Below are 18735 nucleotides of genomic sequence, written 5' to 3'. Positions count from 1 at the left end.
TTTTTTCTGGGGAGGGGGACACAGGGGTACCCAACAATACCCCTAAACATTTTGTGAATCTTTGTACTTTGGACCACTTACTGATTTGAACTTACTGATTTGGACCTCCCCGATTTGAACTATAAAATGGTGATTTTTCTTGAGTCAAAATGAGAGTACACCTAAACATTTTTTTTTATAGAAAAAAAGCACTGAATGAAACTATCTTGCTTTGGATACAGCTCCTGCTTAGATTGGGTCAAAGAATCTGTCTTGGTAATCCCAATGGAGAAAGTTAAACATGTGCTTAGATCCAGATATAAAGAGAATTCGTGCTTCGTTATTTCAAGACAAGAATGTATGATCCGTCTCTCAGAAACCCTTCCAAATATTCTGTGCTGCTTTCTTCACTCAAACCCCCCCCCAACAATTCTGCAATACTCTCTTCCTCACGATATCCAGCAACTTGGAGGCAAATCATCCACAGTGGACCTAAATTCATGAGAGAGTATATTGCACATAGAAATAGAATGATGGTTTCTTTGAATCAGTTATAGATTCGCACCCTCAGTGCTCAAAGATATTTGACTGAGAAATCACAGGAAGGAAAGCTATCTAATGCCCCCAAAGACTCAGGGCAAGGAGTGAGGAAGAAGCCCCTCTTGCGCTGAGAACCAAAATGCTTCTCCTGTTCTGGAGACCTTCTGCTCTGTGGCACATTTCCCCATTTGCCTGCAAAGGAGAATATTTGGTTCAAATGACAAAAGTGTAGGGGAGGAGAGAGAGGCGGCAGCTAGGGAAATCTGCTCATGTTGTGCCATGTGAGGACGGCATTGTGCAAAGTGTAGCTGTTAGCAGTGTGTGTGTGTGTGTGTGTGTGTGTGTGTGTGATGAGTATGTGTTTCTGAGTTTAAATCTCTCCCCCCCTCCAAAAAAATATACAGTGGGGGCAAAGGAAGAGGCGTATGGCCATTGCTGGACGGTGACACAGCAGCTGAGAGCTGCCGGGCTATGTTAACAATAGCAGTAGATATTAAAAGGTCAGAGGGAGGAAGGGAGGGAATAAGAGAACGGTTTATTTTAAATACAGTTGATGGAAGTGAAAATAAGCACACACAAAAATCACTTGAGCCAGCATGGGTAGATTATTCCTGGTAGGCTGGAAAGAACAATTTCAACAAGGGTGAGGTTACTTATTCAAAACCAGTGAATTTCTCTTTTCTTCTCTTCCCTCTCTGGTATCATTCTGCTTTCTAAAAATAGTCAGCTGTAGATGTTCTATTTATTTCATATAATTTACACACTGTTTGGTTGTTGTTGTTTTAAAAAAAGCCTTTAAAGCCTTTTCTTTCCATTCTGTTGGTGCAATTAAGGAAGTGGAGACCAGGAGAGGTTGTCACAGAGGCACCTAAATGTCCCCTGGCTAGAAGAACACAGTTTTCCTTCCCAATCCATTTCTCTCCTAGGAGAGACTGATATCTCATGGGATCAGGAAGAAGAGAACAGATCTAAAGTATAACATATTGTATGTCCAGAGAACCATCACCCGCTTGTCTAGGTAAAGAGTCACATCTGTTGCTCCGCCCACATTTGTCTCTGGCCACACCTACTAAGAGCAGGTGCTCCCAGGAAGGTTGCCTATTGGGAAATGTGGCCCTTTGTGGGAATGTTCAGGGAGGCAGGAGAGGATATATTGTTTAATTATATCCTTTCCAGCTTGTGTTAACAAATAGGATCCTCATAACAGAGGGTCCTGGTTGCGCGCGGGACCCAAGAGCTCACCTGATAGGGTTAAAATGGGGGGGAGAAGCAAGAAGTCCTGGCCATTCCCCTGGAATCACACCAGGTGATTTTAACCAATAGCCAGTGGGTGGTGTGATCCCAGGGGCTTTAAAAACAGCAGTGTGGTGCAAGGAGGGGCACTTGCTTCGCACTGTTGAACATCTGCCCACCCTCCTTAGTTTAGTTAGAGTCGCTTGGCCTTGCTTTCGTTTGGGTCGCCTGTTTTGGAACAGGGGCTGGGTAGTAATTTTTCCATTTGGCAGATTGGCTTTAGCCATTTGGTTTTCGCCTACCCCTTAGCAAATCGTGACAACTTGTAAGGTGGCAGTTAGGCATTGGCTCAGTTGGATTGTGGGGAGGGGAGGTGCAGCCATCACCTGCCCCTCCAGGAACTGGGTATTCCGTTATAGGAATCTGGGGGTCCTGGATCTCGTCCGAAGTCCGCTTGAGGGGCTAGGGCCATGCCAGGACCACAGGAACCCCGGGGTGAGCTTAGGTTGGTCCTCATCGACCTAGCTCCCTCGTTTGGTTTACCCCATTTGACAATCACCATGAGAGGTGGAGCCAGTTATAGTGGGGAGTCAATGCCTAAATTAATACTGCTCACGTGATTGTATTTCAATAAAGTTGTGGCCAAAAAATTTGCCCAAAAACTTAAACTAATATAAGTGTCCATGTGTATTTATTTTGGGGGTGGGTCTTGGGGCCTCAAGATGCAAGTTCTACAATTTAGCAGAGTAACATTCCCCTTTTTAAACTTGTACAGTGGGTAGCGTTTGCCAGGCTTGTATAAACCTCTAATATAAGGTTCCTTGGTAATTCCCCTTTATTCCCTCATAAAAAGATTAGACACGACACAGTCTTGTATAAAAGTATAAAAGAATTTACTCACACATCCTGTTAACAGAAAGATCCCAGAAGGCAGACTTAGGTTACAAAATATATACACCTGGAATCTATCCCATAAAGAGATAGTCCCTTTGTCCTCTCTTGGCTAGAAGCCAAGAGAGCATCTTAGGCTAAGCAGATGTTGCTTCTTTGACGAATGGAGTCAAGAGAGAGAGAGATGGCTACCAGTCCTATGCTTTTGTTACCTGCACAGGTGAGGCCACGCCCACCTCTGGTCACATGTAGAGGAAGTCTGTCCCAGCCTAGGAGGAAACAAGAAGTTCTGACTGGCTGGTTCAGACATCCCCTTTTTATGTCCACTCTAGGGATGTTGTCCTTGACTGCTCTGTGTTTCGCATCCCACACCCTTGGACTGAGAAAGGTTTCCCATCCCTATTCTAGGGCACGAGAACACGAGAAGAGCCCCGCTGGATCAGGCCAATGGCCCATCAAAGCCCAGCATCCTGTTCTCACAGTGGCCAACCAGATGCCTGTGGAAAACTACAAGTCGGACCCAAGCACAAGAGTACTCTCCTCTCCTGTGTTTTCCAATAACTGTGTATTCAAAAATATTGCTGCCTCTGACCATTAAAGCAGAGCATAGCCAGCATTGCTAGTAGCCTCTTTTAAGGCCATCCAAGATGGTGGCAATCACTGCCCCATGTGGAAGCAAGCGCCAAGGGCCTTCTGGCGGTTCCCTCATTGCGAGAAGCAAAGCTACAGGGAACCAGGCAGAGGGCCTTCTCGGTAGTGGCGCCCACCCTGTGGAACGCCCTTCCAGCAGATGTCAAAGCGATAAACAACTTAAGAAGACATCTTAAGGCAGCCCTGTTCAGGGAAGTTTTTAACGTGTGATATTTTACTGTATTTTTGGTTTCTATGGAAGCCGCCCAGAGTGGCTGGGGAGGCCCAGCCAGATGGGCGGGGTATAAATAATAAATTGTTGTTGTTGTTGTTGTTGTTGTTGTTGTTGTTGTTGTTACTACTACTACTACTACTACTACTATAGTTTAACTATATGCAGCATGAAGAATACTTTCATCTGTTCTGAATCTTCCAACATTCACCTTCCTTGGAGACCCCCAAGTTCCAGTACCATGAGAGAGGGAGAAAAATTTTCCTCTATCCACTGTCTCTATGCCATGGATAATTTTATAAACAACTATCGTGCCAACTCTTAACCGTCTTTTCTCTAAACTAAGAAGTCCCAAACATCCCTCGTAGGCCTTGTAACCTTCTCAAGGTGTGTTGGAAACCCCAACTTTGCATTGTAAATTATATTACTGGGAAAGAGAGGCTTCATTCTGACTCATTGCGACAGTCATTCATTTTCATACAAAAACACACCTGTGCACACCCACACAAGTGCCTCACTCACACAATTAAGCATTTTTATTGCTGCTCTGCTCGTAGAAACGGGAGCAGAAAGGTTTTGCTAGTAGGTGTGTGTCTTTTACTGACAACTAAATATCAGGGTTACTCATTAGACATATATAGCACCCCTGCAGCCAATAATCACAGCTTTGAATAACACATAGTTCTCTGAGTTTTCTGCTGGTCAGCACAGCTTCTTGGAAGCGACAAATACAGTGGACTTCCACTTATGCAAAGTTCACATGGGTGGAGCGGAAGTTGAGAATTTGAACCTGTAAATTGTTAGTGTACCTTCCATACACTGAAGCGCTGCATATTCTATATGGCTTCTGCATGTTACTCAACCTCATGGATTCCTGCACCTTGTCTAATTGCGACATTTGAAAATGAAGGTGCTTTGTGGTGGTATGTGATCTGAAAACCATCTTGACTGGGAATGTAAAGCAACTCAATGCATATCAAATATGTGCAAGGGGGAGAAATATTAGCTCATTAAATATATGTGTAAATGTAGCCTCAATAATGTCTCTGAAAAATAGTAACCATTGCCTTATACAGAATTTGGGCAAAGCCAAACATCTACCCACCACATGCTGAGGCAAAGGAAACAATAATCATTTCAAGCTAGGGAATTTTGTGGACAAATCGTTTGATCTTCCTCAAATTTATTTCAGAGAAATTAGCAAGATTGGTGTCCAAATCCAAACCATGTTGGATCAGGACTTCGATACCCAGGTGGTTTGCATAATGCAAAGGCTGCAATCCCTAAATAGCACACTTACCAAGAAGATGCCCCACTCAATTGTGGGACTTCGGATTCAACATACTTAGGGCCACACTGTCAACTATGCAGCTAGATTTTCTATTTGCTAGGCAGGTGAGGTTCTTCGAGGGTGGTTCATCCCATTTCACCACCTGAGGCAAAACGGGAAGTTGCTGCTCCCCCTCCACTAAAGCCTCATTTACAGAGGTTATGCGTTGGCTTCTTGCTTCTCCAGTAGCATTGGCTGGAGTGGTGAGGCACCCACAGGGGTGCTGCCCAAGGCAGCTGCTTCAATCTGCCTCATTGGTGGGCCGGTCCTGAGGTTCACATATCCTTAAGGCTTCATATCACAGCAGAACTCCAAAATGCCATCTTCTACCTTTGCAATGTTACAGCATGCAAGAAGCCAATATAGGGGGATAAATCATAGCAGTGCAGGTTGTGGAGGGGAGCAAGGAGAAAGAAGCAAACTTGCCACTCAACATCAGGCTTCCACCTTCCGTGGAGTAAATGGGCACCGCAGCTTAACTTTCAGCAGATTGCATGGACAGTCAAACAGCCATTTTCTGATTCACAAAGAGCAATGAAAGCACTCCTCTTCTATCAGTATCCAGCAAAGACTTTTCCTTGCTGGCAATCTTGCCTACAATTCTGAGAATGCCTCCTTCACCCGGCAGCCTTAAATGGGCACTGGCATGATTCTGTCAAGTCCATTCTGATGGAAAGAGCCTGGCAGCCAGAGCAGAACCTTCTGCCCCCTGTGCTCTGCCTTCCGGTTCTGCTGACTTGAAAGGAACAGTTGTTGCAGGCTGTTCTGACAGGCAAAGAGATGGTTAGATGCTGCAGTGCAAAAATAAAACTCTGATTCATAACCCGTTGTGTTTCACACACTGTGATGGAAAAGCCAGGCCTTGCCCAGAACAGGGCCACGCTGTCCTGTTATTCAAAACTATGCAGAGGTGTGTTTGCAGATGAAGAATGCCGATTGGTGGGTGATCAAGGCAGCAAATCACCTCTGCCACCTAGGAACATGCTCTTGAATGGTCATCCCTCACACCTACTGCAGACTGGGAGGAGGTGTGAAACTGGTGTATCTTGTGTGAACCAAGAAACTTGAAAGTGGGGCTGAACCAGAGGAAGGAAAGGAGCTCTAAATGCTTTTTTGACCTGTCCCCTGACTGGTGGAAATTGAAAGGCTGCTGTTGTTGAGTGTTGTTCTTTTAACTTTTAACTCTCAGGTCGGCGCCACTGTCGTTATAAGAGAACAAGGGGCAGGCATTCATGGTGAGTTCTGTCACCTCTTTTTCTAGAAAATTGGCACTGGTCCCAACCCTCTTGAGTTGTGTGTAGTATACACAGGGAATGTGGATGTGCGTGTGGGTTCAGACGTGCGTAACGACACTAGGGTAAGGTATGCATTAAAATGCATATATTGGTAAAAATAGCATTCAAAAATATTAGGAAAATATACAAAAATGCATGTATTAGGAAAATTGCATATGTTAAGAGAACATATACTAAAATGCTGGTGAATTTTCATTGGAAAACTGATGTGGAGAACTGAAATTAAAACTGGAAAAGTGAGAAACCAAAATTGATCTCTCTCTCTGTGCTCTGGTGTGTGCAGTGCTTTTTTCTCATAAAATGTTTACGGGTACTCTCACTTTGACTCAAGAAAATCACCATTTTATAGTTCAAATGGAAAGAAATACAGTAAATGGACAAAAGTACAAAGATTCACAAAATGTTTAAGGGATGTATGTACCCCTGCGTCCCCCCAGAAAAAAAACACTCTGTGTGTGTGTGTGTGTGTGTGTGTGTATGGTACAGGTCTAGGCCAGTTGACTCAGAAGTGGAGCATCCCACTGAGTTCGATAGCAATGGATCTCTATTATTTCTTTATTTCTTTAATTTGTATACCGCCCTTCATCCATAGATCTCAGGATGGTTCACATCTCTAGTAAGTGTGTGCCTTGGACTGCAGCCTTGCCTGCCTTCCAGTTGCTAAAGAGAGGGACAACTTTATCTTGGTAAATTGTTGATATTGCAGCACTCCTCTCATAAGTAGGTACTCTATGTTTACAGATTACTGCTGAGCATTGTAAGAGCAACAATGGACAGTTTATCATCCCAGGGGGGGGGGAAGCTCTGAGTTTTTGTATTGCTAGGACAGCTAGCAAAATGATAATGTTGTTTGTTTTCAGTATTCCTTTGCCTCTGTTGGCCGTGAGCCGTTCAAGGAAGGGACTGTGACTTCTGGTAATGTTTGTGCTTGGCCTGTGATATGATGTGACAAAGAGGAGCCTGACATCGCTTGCGTGTTCTGTTCCTCTTGTGGGTTCAGTGCGATGTAAGGATTTCCTGACAAACCCCTAATTCCTTGGAACAACAGCGCCTCTGAGATTACTCTTGTCTGTCTTCCTTTCGTGTGCCAACCATAGCAGATAGGGTTGCTGAACAGTGAGTCATAGCTTCCAGATGAACCAATCTAGCTCTTCAGACCTTAAATATCAGTTAGAAAGGTACGAAACAGAGAAGAGTCTAAGGCTCTTGACCTAGCTGCTCCAGCCAACTGTCAAATTCATAGATTCATTCATCATTTTCTTTGTCGCTTATCCATAGCCAAAACCATGCTCAAGGGGACTTAAAGGTAAAGGTACCCCTGCCCATTTGGGCCAGTCGTGTCCGACTCTAGGGTTGTGCACCCATCTCACTTAAGAGGCCAAGGGCCAGCGCTGTCCGGAGACACTTCCGGGTCACGTGGCCAGTGTGACGAAGCTGCTCTGGCGAGCCAGCACCAGCGCAGCACACGGAAACGCCGTTTACCTTCCCGCTATAAAGCGGTACCTATTTATCTATTTGCACTTAGGGGTGCTTTCAAACTGCTAGGTGGGCAGGAGCTGGGACCGAAAGACGGGAGCTCACCCCGCCGTGGGGATTTGAACCGCCGACCATACGATCGGCAAATCCTAGGCGCTGAGGTTTTACCCACAGCGCCACCCACGTCCCTCAAGGGGACTTACAACATGACAAAAATTGCATAATTATAAACATAACAAAAGTAGTCATAAACAATAAATAAAACATCAAAAAGTACACAACCAAGGTGAACAATTTTCACATAAATCATAAGAACAAAAAATAAAATATACCAATTATATTGGCGAAAATCAATTATCAATAACAGCGAAAATCAATTATCAATAACAGCAACAACCCCTTCCCCAACTAAAACCCTAAACAACACCCTAGAACAAGAGTCTGTCCAGCAGCCTCAGCTTTTGTAGATGGAGTCAGTCAGGGCAAGGGTTGTTGAGGTAATGCATCAGCTTGGACTTGTCTTTTCGTGCCAGTTTTGCTAGTGATGCTTGCTTGGAAAATGCTGAACATTCAAGTCCTTCTGTCTCTAGGCCACATGACCCACATATGCATTCCTGTCAAATCAGTTCTGCACTTAGTTTCTGTGACTTTTGGTACCCACTGAACAGAACACAAGCCTGAAGCTGGCCGTGTTTTTCATTCATCCTAACTCTCTAGCCCCTGCCAACATCATTCTGAAATGTTGTGAGTTACTTCCTGGGGGCACCTCAATGATTTATGCTATTTTCATAATAAAATAGTTGCCTTCTAAAGCAACTAAGGAAGAGATGTAGATCTCTTTTTTTGTTCTCCCTCCTCCCTCCAAAAAACAAAACTTCAAAATTATCTACCTCAGAAACCTTGTATGTACATTGGCAGGTTTATTATCTTTTGAATTATGGTGCTGGAGGAGACTCTTGAGAGTCCCATGGACTGCAAGAAGACCAAACCTATCCATTCTGAAGGAAATCAGCCCTGAGTGCTCACTGGAAGGACAGATCCTGAAGCTGAGGCTCCAATACTTTGGCCACCGCATGAGAAGAGAAGACTCCCTGGAAAAGACCTTGATGTTGGGAAAGATGGAAGGCACAAGGAGAAGGGGACGACAGAGGACGAGATGGTTGGACAGTGTTCTCGAAGCTACCAGCATGAGTTTGACCAAACTGCGAGAGGCAGTGGAAGACAGGAGTGCCTGGCGTGCTCTGGTCCATAGGGTCAAGAAGAGTCGGACACGACTAAACAACTAAACAACAACAAGTTATCTCAGGGGAGATCAAGTGATTCCATTTTTATCTACCTAAAACAGTAATGGCTGCCTTAGGAAGAAAACCACTGCACCTATTTTTCTAAAAATTTCTGAGGCTTCATCCTCAGAAGTCGATGCCTACAAATTTCATCTGTTTCTGCCAAAATCTTTTTAAAAAGTTACATACATTTCCTTTTTTGCCGGAGGTGGTGGTGGTAGGTGGGTGAGCATTAAAGGTGTCTTGCAGAAAAAACCTTGAAATTGTTTGACTGTAATTTGAGAGGATTTATCCATTCTGGACAGCCTGCGTATGCCTGCAAAATTTATCCCCTTCTGTCAAAAGCTGTTTTGATTCCCCTTAAAAGTGAATGGGAGAAAAATAAGGGTTCTCCCCCACCCCCACACTAAAGCATATTCAGATTCAGGCCCCAAGCCAAAGCAGGCAGCCTCTGAAGCACCTTGCTTTCTGAAGTGCTGGACTGAGATCTAAGCCAGTCTTGAGGCTTGTGTACACCTCTAACTTTTACACAATGCAACAGATACTGCTCACAAAGAAAGTTGAAGTGACGGTGGTAAGGGAGGCAGGGGGGGGGGGTTCTTTTACACTGACTAAAAGAAGTTAAAGATTACAACGTCTGCAAGATTGCATTAACTCAAAGGCCACAGTACAACACAGTGCTGGATTAGGGTAGGTTAATGTTAATATGGGCTAATAATGATTAATAATGCAATTATTACAGAGCCTGAGTGGACAGGTGCACAGGAGGGGGAAACAAAATAGATTATAAAATATTTCCTCAGTAGAACATTTCCTTCTGCAGAAGTAGTTTGTGCCCACAAAAACAAAGAGAAATTCTCCAGGACTCAGCCTGTTATTCTTTCTGGCTCTTCCCACCAGCTTTTTCTCACCATTTTTAGATTGTTTTTTCTAACCCCAGAGACACTTCAATGGATGAGATTCCTTTGGGTACTCTGCAATATAGATGCAAATCACATCTCCTTGACAGATACATGCCTCCGCAGTTGCTACTAAACCAGACCACAGGGGCGGCAATCACCCTTCACCCAACAATATTGTGTGCGTGAGACATCCCACACTACTACAAGAGGAAAGGTTTCCCCTTTAGTGTGGAAGCTCAGAGCCTTTCAAACATCTAGCCTGGTGGACAGCAGAAACTCCTCTATTTTCACTTGTTCTGAAGGGAGAGAGCAAACAAGGTCAGCCTGGATCAGCACACACACAGGCCCTGGGACTGTACGACCTTTAGACTGCACCATGTCAGAGCCAGTTTAAAGGGCAGCTGAGGACTTTCAGGGAAAGATGACAGCAGTGGAAGAAGAGGATGAAGAGATAACACAGCGATACCACTAGGGCAGGGGTAGGCAACCTAAGGCCCGTGGGCCGGATGCGGCCCAATCGCCTTCTCAATCTGGCCCACGGACAGTCCAGGAATCAGCATGTTTTTACCTGAGTGGAATGTGTCCTTTTATTTAAAATGCATCTCTGAGTTATTTGTGGGGCATAGGAATTCGTTCATTCCCCCCCCCAAAAAAAAATTGTCCGGCCCACCACATGGTCTGAGGGATGGTGGACCAGCCCACGGCTGAAAAAGGTTGCTGACCCCTGCACTAGGGGAACAAACAACTATGGTATGTTCAAAGTACAAGCCGGCATATCAGAAAAGATTGTTGATGCACTTGTGGGAATATCGACCAGGTTGGATTGAGGGACAATGTTCTACTCTCTGCCTTATAACCCCATTCTCTTCTGCTGCCAAGTCCATGCTGTGCCCACTCTTCAGGTGTGCTGCTTTGTGCCTGGAACAAACCACAAACCAGGGCACTTCAATTTCACACCAGGGGATCTGATACATGGATGGCGCAGAGGGCTCAAACCCCTACCCTCCTCCAACATTTTCAGAGGGCAAACTGGGGCACACACACACCCCACCAACCCCGTCGCTCACCCACAGTTTAGCATTCTATCCAAACCATAGTTAGTCTGAACTATGGATTATTGAAGTCCAAAACATCTGGAGGGAACCAGGCTGGAGGAGGCTGTGAAACATCTGAAAGATTTCGGACAAGAATAATGAGCTTGGGTCTGTATTCACACAGCAAAAAAACTCTCCTTCATGCTGCTGGGCTTTCACACCTTGTTTTTTATCATTCCCACACCCTCGTCCCTTGATACTTTATCCCAAAGATGCTTACGAGGCTAGTAAATAATTAGCTGTTTGTACCTTACAAAGAGCTGACAGAGCCTGTGACTTTTGCCTTTTAAGGAAAGGAAAATATGCAGGATAGGATATTTCTCCCACCACCGCTGTATCTTCTTGTCTCCTCCGCCTCCTGTAAATGCCAACCTGCCTGGAAAAAGGACTGAGCAAGTGCAGCTTGGAATGTCCTCCTAATCCCCAGGTCAGAGATTGGCAACTGACTATTGAGAAATCGCCCTCGGATAGTTTCTCTTGAAGCCACAGCAATGGACTACTAGGATTGTTTGGTCAGCAGCCTTGCTAGATTCTGTGCGTAGCTTTAGGGTAAAGGAAACCTCAGACACTTTTTTTCTGCCAGGGATGCCATGGAAGGAGGATGGATTTGGGTAGTGGGACATTGCCCCTCTTGCATTTCAGAATAGCTGGGGCTGTGCTTTGGGAGGAAAGGTATTTAGGATCAACTCACCTATTCTTCCTTCAGAGTGGCTATTAAAGTGGATAAGATAGATATTGTTATTATTATTTCAGTTATGAATCATTTCCTTTCAAATGTCTCATAATGCATTGAACACATATGTCAAACTACTGCATGTATCAAAACAATTTAAAAACTGCATATAAAAGAACAATAATTTTATTATTTATACCCCACCCATCTGGTTGGGTTGACCCAGCCACTCTGGGCGGCTTCCAACACATGTAAAAACATAATTACATGCATATGAATGCATGAAGAGAGAATCCTGTGTATGAATAAAGAATGCGGTTTTCCTTTTGCTAGTAAGAAATGAATCTATTGCTAGATCAGAGCCAGCTCCTTACAGGGTGCTGTGCTAAGCAGGTGCCCTGAAACTAGCTGAAGGTCTTCAAACCAAACTGGACAACCAATTGCTGGGGATTTCTCTAGCAGTGGATTTTCTGCCTTGCGCCAAAGATGGGGTTAAGTAGACTCATAGGCTGAGTGGGCCTTGAATGTTAAGATTGGTGAATGAGGGATGTCTTAAAATGAGAGTACCCCTAAACATTTAATTTTTTTTTAGAAAAAAGCACTGCCTATTACGAATGCCTCTAGGTCCTTCAAGCACAGTTGTCTTGTAGCAGGGCCAAGGGATGCATTTATGAAAAGCAAAGCATTGCAAAATTTTCTGTCCCAAACTCATTATCTTGAAGCAAATCCTTATCGATTAAAAGAAAGAAAAAACCACCTTGGAAGAACTGTGCCTAGAATTGTACCCTAAGAGCATTTTCAGCCAGAGCGTCTCCTCCCTGCACTTTCCTCACCCCTCTCCAGAGACACTCGGCAAAGAAAGCATTTGCTCAGGAAATGTGCTGTACAGCGAGAACATTTTCCCTCCCTAATTCGACGGTTCTAGGAAATGAAGACCACACAATGAACTGCAATGCATATTCTTTTTTTAAATTTGGCTGAATTCCAGACAGGAACGCAGCAGGCCGAGAGCCAAAGCTGATGGTGGCAACCATGTTTGTTGTTTGCCTGACTACCCTGTTCATGTCTAAAGCAGGGGGGTGGGCAGTGGGTCATATAGGTATTAGAAGAGTCTTTGGCTCATTGGCCAAACAACTTTTCCTCCCAGCTTGGCTCCCATACCAAAGTGAGCTCAGTCAGGAGGAAAATGTTTGTGGCAACAGGCCATGGGGAAATAAAGTGGAGCTGCCCTAATCCATGCACCTTTAACATTATATCCTGCCCCCTTCTACATGAATAGGGAAGATACAACCTAGATCAGACTGAGGATTAAGGAGATAGTTCATGAGACTCTTACTCTCAGGATTGTGGGTTCGAGTCCAACGTTCGGCAAAAGATTCCTGCATTGTAGAGGGTTGGACTAGATGACCCTCGGGATCCCTTCCAACTCCCTTCCAAGAGTCCATGACTTCACCAGACCTGGGTTGTGTACACATTACCATGGACTGCACTCCAATCCCTGATGTTTGAAGCCAAGTACACATAATGTTTTGGCCACCTCATGAGAAGAGAAGACTCCCTGGAAAAGTCTCTGATGTTGGGAAAGATGGAGGGCACAAGGAGAAGGGGACGACAGAGGACGAGATGGTTGAACAGTGTTCTTGAAGCTACGAACATGAGTTTGACCAAACTGTGGGAGGCAGTGGAAGGCAGGAGTGCCTGGTGTGCTCTGGTCCATAGGGTCACGAATAGTCAGACACAACTAAACGACTAAACAACAACAACAACAAAACACATAATGTTAGCCACGATCAGTGCAGTTTTTCTAGAAAAAGAGGTGCCAGAACTCACCATGAACACTTCCCTCATTCCCTTAGAATGGCAATGGCACCCACCTGAGAGGTGCCAGAACTAAGTTCTGGTGAGTTCCTGCTGAAAAGCAAGCCCTGGTCACAATCCATTTTTACCCTGGAGTTTCTTGAGAAATACCCCCATTTGATGTGATTGCACATGCTCAGCTGACAGCAAATGCACAGATGACAATTTCCTTGCATAGAATGGGATTGCAGGTGCAGGGAAGCAAATCGGGTCAGGGCCGTCTCTACCCGGGGGGTGCAAGGGGTGCGGGGCACCTGGGCACTGAAGCCGCCTTAGCTCTTAACCATGATCACAGTTGATCGCTGGGTCATTTCCATTCTATTTTGTGGAAGAGCTGCAAAATCAATGCATCCGGCAGCACCCCAGTGGTGTCTTTCATTTCCACATGATCACAAAAACGGAAGATGAAGCTATCGCTGCCACTTTTTATTTTTTCATGTTAGCGGGTTTCGCTGTTCCCCTCCTTAAAAGCTGAACAACTTAGACTTGTGGCCCTAAAAAAATCTCAACAACTTTGACCTGCCCCCCTCAAAAGATGGGGACGCTGGGCAGATCTTTGCACCCCGGCGGTGCATATGCTAAAGACAGCCCTGAATCGGGTGATATGCACTGGGCAAAGACACCCTGCTTCCCTTCCGGATTGGAAAAGCCTTGCTGCATTTTGAGCCACTAACACAGAGCTTTCCAAACTGCATGTCGTGACACATTAGTGTGTCGGCTGCAGTGTGTCGGTGTGTCGTGTGAACGCTCCCCATGCTCCTCCCGGGGCTGGAAATGGGTTAGTTTAACCCATTTTGCTAGTAAAACTGAATTACTGTGTTGTGAAATGATGCCTGTTTAAAAAGTGCGTCACCGACATGAAAAGTTTGGAAAGCTCTGCACTCATGTGTATGTAGCCCTGGTGCCCTTCAAATGTTTTGCACTGCAACCGCCTTCATCCTTCACTGATGGCCACACTGGCTGCAGCTGATGGGAGTTGGAGATCAACCTCATCTGGAAGACACCAGACTGGGGAAGCCCCAACAAAATAGAGAAGTGATGCTAGGCAGCGGCTCATTGCCAGGTGGTTTCCTTATGCCAAACTCCAAGGGGGGAAATAAGGATGTTGTAATGAAAATGAGAGACCAGGGTCAACAAAAACAATGAATGGGAATACAGCACACTGAGAAGTTTCACCTCAGGGAACTTATATTAGATCACAATCACCGCAATAGGTTCCGTGGTCTCCATTTACACTGTCTTCCCATTATTTGTGTCCATAAAAGGGTCTCCAGGCAGTACGACCATTTGAGAATAAAGAGCCCACAGTTTAGGATCATCTGCAGCTGGTGAGAAGGAAACCCAGTTTCTGTATATTATCCTCAGCTGAACTGTTATACAACCCGAGGGACACGTGAAGATGGCCGAGTGAGAAATGTAAACAACGTTTCTGCCAAAAACACAAGTTGAAAACTAGTAGGGAGGGAGGGAAGGAGAGGCGGGAAGTTGAGAGAGAAGCCAGGGAGGGTTTGAGATCACAGGCGCCCGGGACGAAAACAACACAGAGGGCTAAAGCAATAGCATGGAAGTCAATGGCACGAACTGGAAGTGTGAGGAGGGTGAGTGCTCGTGCATCCCCAACAAAGTAGGTGCAAATTCAGAAGTAATTATTACAATTTAAATAGAAATACTATACATCCCAGCAGGCAAAGGCTGCCACCACCAGGTGATTTGAGCACCTGCCCATTCTAGGTGTGTTCCCTGTACGTCCAAGGTCCCTGGGGATGTGGGTGGCACCGTGGTCTAAATCCCTGAGCCTCTTGAGCTTGCCAATTGGAAGGTTGGCAGTTTGAATCCCCGTGACAGGGTGAGCTCCCATTGCTTTGTCCGAGCTCCTGCCAACCTACCAGTTTGAAAGCATACCGGTGCAAGTAGATAAATAGGTAGTGCTGCAGTGGGAAGGTAAATGGCATTTCTGTGCACTCTGGTTTCCGTCACGGTGTTCCGTTGCGCCAGAAGCGGTTTAGTCGTGCTGGCCACATGACCTGGAAAGCTGTCTGTGGACAAACACCGGCTCCCTTGGCCTGAAAAGCAAGATGAGCGCCGCACCCCATAGTCACATTTGACTGGACTTAACTGTCCAGGGGTCCTTTGCCTTACCTTACCGAAGGTCCTTGCCCTTCTTTCTTAGGGTTATTTATGTTTAAACTGGGCTTAAATCAGGTAGGCCACCCAAAGTTTAAGATCCAGGGGAAATGAAAGAAAGATGGTGTTTGGGGTGATGGCAGTGCAGCTCACTGAGGAAGTTATCAGAAAGCCAGGCCAGAAGAAGATGGCTCCTCTTTCTTTTTGTGGAATGTTCACTTACTCAGTGCTTTTAGAAGCCTATTAGGGGGCTTGGCTTGGTTTATGTGTTTCATTAGCAGCCTTTCTTCCTACAATTTGAGCACTGGGACACTTATGGGGCAATGCTTATCATTACAGTCATTGGGCAGCATTCAACTAAGTTTTATTCTGAGTGAAATTAATGAACATGACTAAGTTAGGTCCGGTGATTTCAATAGGTTTACTCTGAGTAAAACTTAGTTGCATGCCACCCCATCTGGGCCTAATAATCCCCGCAAGCTAGAGTTTCACCCTGGCTTTAAAAGGAAGATCTAGCTTTATATATATTTCTTACACAAAACTTTCTCAGGGCTCAGTTCAAGATTTAAACATGTTTCAGCGTCGCTCTCATTCCTTGGTCTGTTCATGGCCCTTGCACGAAGTCTCTTGATGGCATCTTTGAGCTGCAAGAGTTTTTTTTTAAAAAAGCTTCGGAGGAAGAGCAGGTGAGAAAGGGAACTTTGTGAAGTAGCATGCTCAGAAAGCTGATAGATGTTTTAGTGGGGCTAGCAGATGAAAACCTCCTGGGCCGCTTGAAACCAAGATATAGAACTGGCCTCATTATGTCCTTCTAAATGGTTATCCAAATTTCTCAGAGCCAGCCTTTTAGTGCGGCTGCCTCTCTTCTGGGGAATAGTATTCGTGTCAAGATAGGACAGGAGCCCACTATCTGCATCTTCCAGGAACAACTGAAGATAGTTTTTGTTCTGACTGGCTTTCCCAGATGGGTAAATGGTTGGGTTGTTTTTGTTTTTGTTTTGCCATGAGTGTCCTCTTGTTGGGGTTTTAGTCTTGTTTTAAGTATATTTGCTGTTTTTTCTGTCTTTAAGAGTTTTTAATTAAACTGCCTTGAGACAGTTGTTTAGAAGGCAATTAATAAATAGATGATGATGATGATGATGATGAGAAGAAGAGGAGGAGGAGGAGGAGGAGGAGCCAGTCTAAAAATCCAAATTAATGCTTGAGATTAAATCACTTCTTCTGAAACTACAGGTTTCAAACCAGGTATGATTTCCTTACCGTATTTGACATCACTCTATTTGCCAGTGACTATATCCCGAGGCGCGCCATGCCTTCTTACACCAATAAATCTTTACTAATTCTCGGTGCCTGTGTGTAGGAGTGTGTACGTGCTGGATATAAACTCCAGGGAAATATTTATGGGAGGGATTTTAATTCTTCTTGGCTACAGGATTTTGTTTGTTTCCTTGGGTGATGTGTTGGCAAGGGTAAGAGAAGCCTCATGAGAGAGTCTGTGGTTCTTCGGAAGGGAAATGAGTCTCTGCTCAGGATAACGGACAAGTTTTAACAAGCAGTGGCACCTCACACCTAAGGCCGAAACACTCATGGCGTGATGCTGGAAATTTGTGATCCGATCTCCTGATTTGTTTTTTTAAAAACTAAAGCAACCACAAGCATCTCTGATTCTTATCAAAGCAGTAGCACTGGGAAAGTAGGTGTTTAACCCTTTCCTCTGTGCTATTTGCCCAAAGCAGTCACATTAGGTTGGAAAGGCATGATACAGGTAAATAAAGAAACCAATAACAGGATTTTTTTACCTGTAGGAACCAGGGGAAAGAATTTATATGGGATACTACTGGATCACCCCTTTCCACATATTTATCAACCATCTGAACAAATTCATCAGTGTTAGAGAGGACTTACCTTTGGAGAAGCCATGCTTATTCTTCTTCACAAGACTTGTTCTTCTATATCAGGAATGGGGAACTTGTGACCTTCCTGATATTGCTGGGACTGCAACTCCCATCAGCTCCAGCTACTGCTAAAATGTTTACTATTGAAAGGTGGTGGAGGTTTCAAGCAGAGTTTGGATGGCCATCTGCCAGGGATAATTTGGTGGAGATTTCTGCATTGCAGGGAGTTGGATTAGAGAACGCTTGTGTCCTTTCCGACTCTACAATTCTATGAGTCTATTATCTCTGTCTTACAACTTGAAAGGATTTATAATCATATAAGATGGCTCCTGCTAGATCAGACAAGGGAGCATCTAATCCATTTTGTTCCCATCCATCTGTGGAGAGCTCAGAAGCAGGACATGAGCACAGCAGCACTCTCTCCAACTGGAACCCAGAGATGTACTACCTCTGATCCTGGAGAAAATAGTGCACAATCAAAATGGCTACCAGCCACTGACAACACTTTTTTTTATTATTATTATTAGAATTAGAATTAGAATTTATATACAACCCTATACCTGGAGGTCTCAGGGCAGTTCACAAAAAAGATCAACATAAAAACCACAATATATATATAAAAAGGTAAAGGTACCCCTGTCCAGTCACAAACGACTCTGGAGTTGCAGCACTCATCTCGCTTTACAGGCTGAGGGAGCCAGCGTTTGTCCACAGACAGTTTTTCCGGGTCATGTGGCCAGCATGACTAAGCCACTTATAGAATCATAGAATCATAGAGTTGGAAGAGACCACAAGGGCCATCGAGTCCAACCCCCTGCCAAGCAGGAAACACCATCAGAGCACTCCTGACATATGGTTGTCAAGCCTCTGCTTAAAGACCTCCAAAGAAGGAGACTCCACCACACTCCTTGGCAGCAAATTCCACTTCTGGCGAACCAGAGCAGTGCACAGAAACGCTGTTTACCTTCCCACCAGAGCGGTATCTATTTATCTACTTGCACTGGCATGCTTTCAAACTGCTAGGTTGGCAAGAGCTGGGACCGAGCAACAGGAACTCACCCCATCGCAGGGATTCGAACTGCCGACCTTCTGATTGGCAAGCCCAAGAGGCTCAGGGATTTAGACCACGGTGCCACCCACACCCCTAGACAATACATATAATCAAAATAACCCAATAACACCCCACTCCCCAAAAAGCCACATTTTAAAAGGGCATAGGATGTCAATCAGATCAATCAAAGGCCTGGTTAAAAAGGAACGTTTTTGCCTGACGCCTAAAGATGCACAACGAAGGCGCTGGG

General features: G+C 44.9%; 1 long non-coding RNA gene across 1 annotated transcript; it reads left to right on the top strand.

The window, feature by feature from the left end:
* The first annotated feature begins 14937 nt into the window (after nucleotides 1-14937).
* Nucleotides 14938-18154, top strand: LOC308470751. The gene is made up of 3 exons (XR_013982626.1): nucleotides 14938-15039; nucleotides 16612-16784; nucleotides 17345-18154. It is a non-coding gene; the product is annotated as an uncharacterized lncRNA (long non-coding RNA).
* Nucleotides 18155-18735: the final 581 nt, after the last annotated feature.

The sequence above is a fragment of the Podarcis pityusensis genome, assembly GCF_964106645.2.
Source record: "Podarcis pityusensis genome assembly, chromosome: 2".
Taxonomy (NCBI): Eukaryota; Metazoa; Chordata; class Lepidosauria; order Squamata; family Lacertidae; genus Podarcis; species Podarcis pityusensis.
The sequence above is the reverse complement of the archived record's forward strand: the minus strand, read 5'-3'. Positions and strand labels throughout refer to the sequence as shown.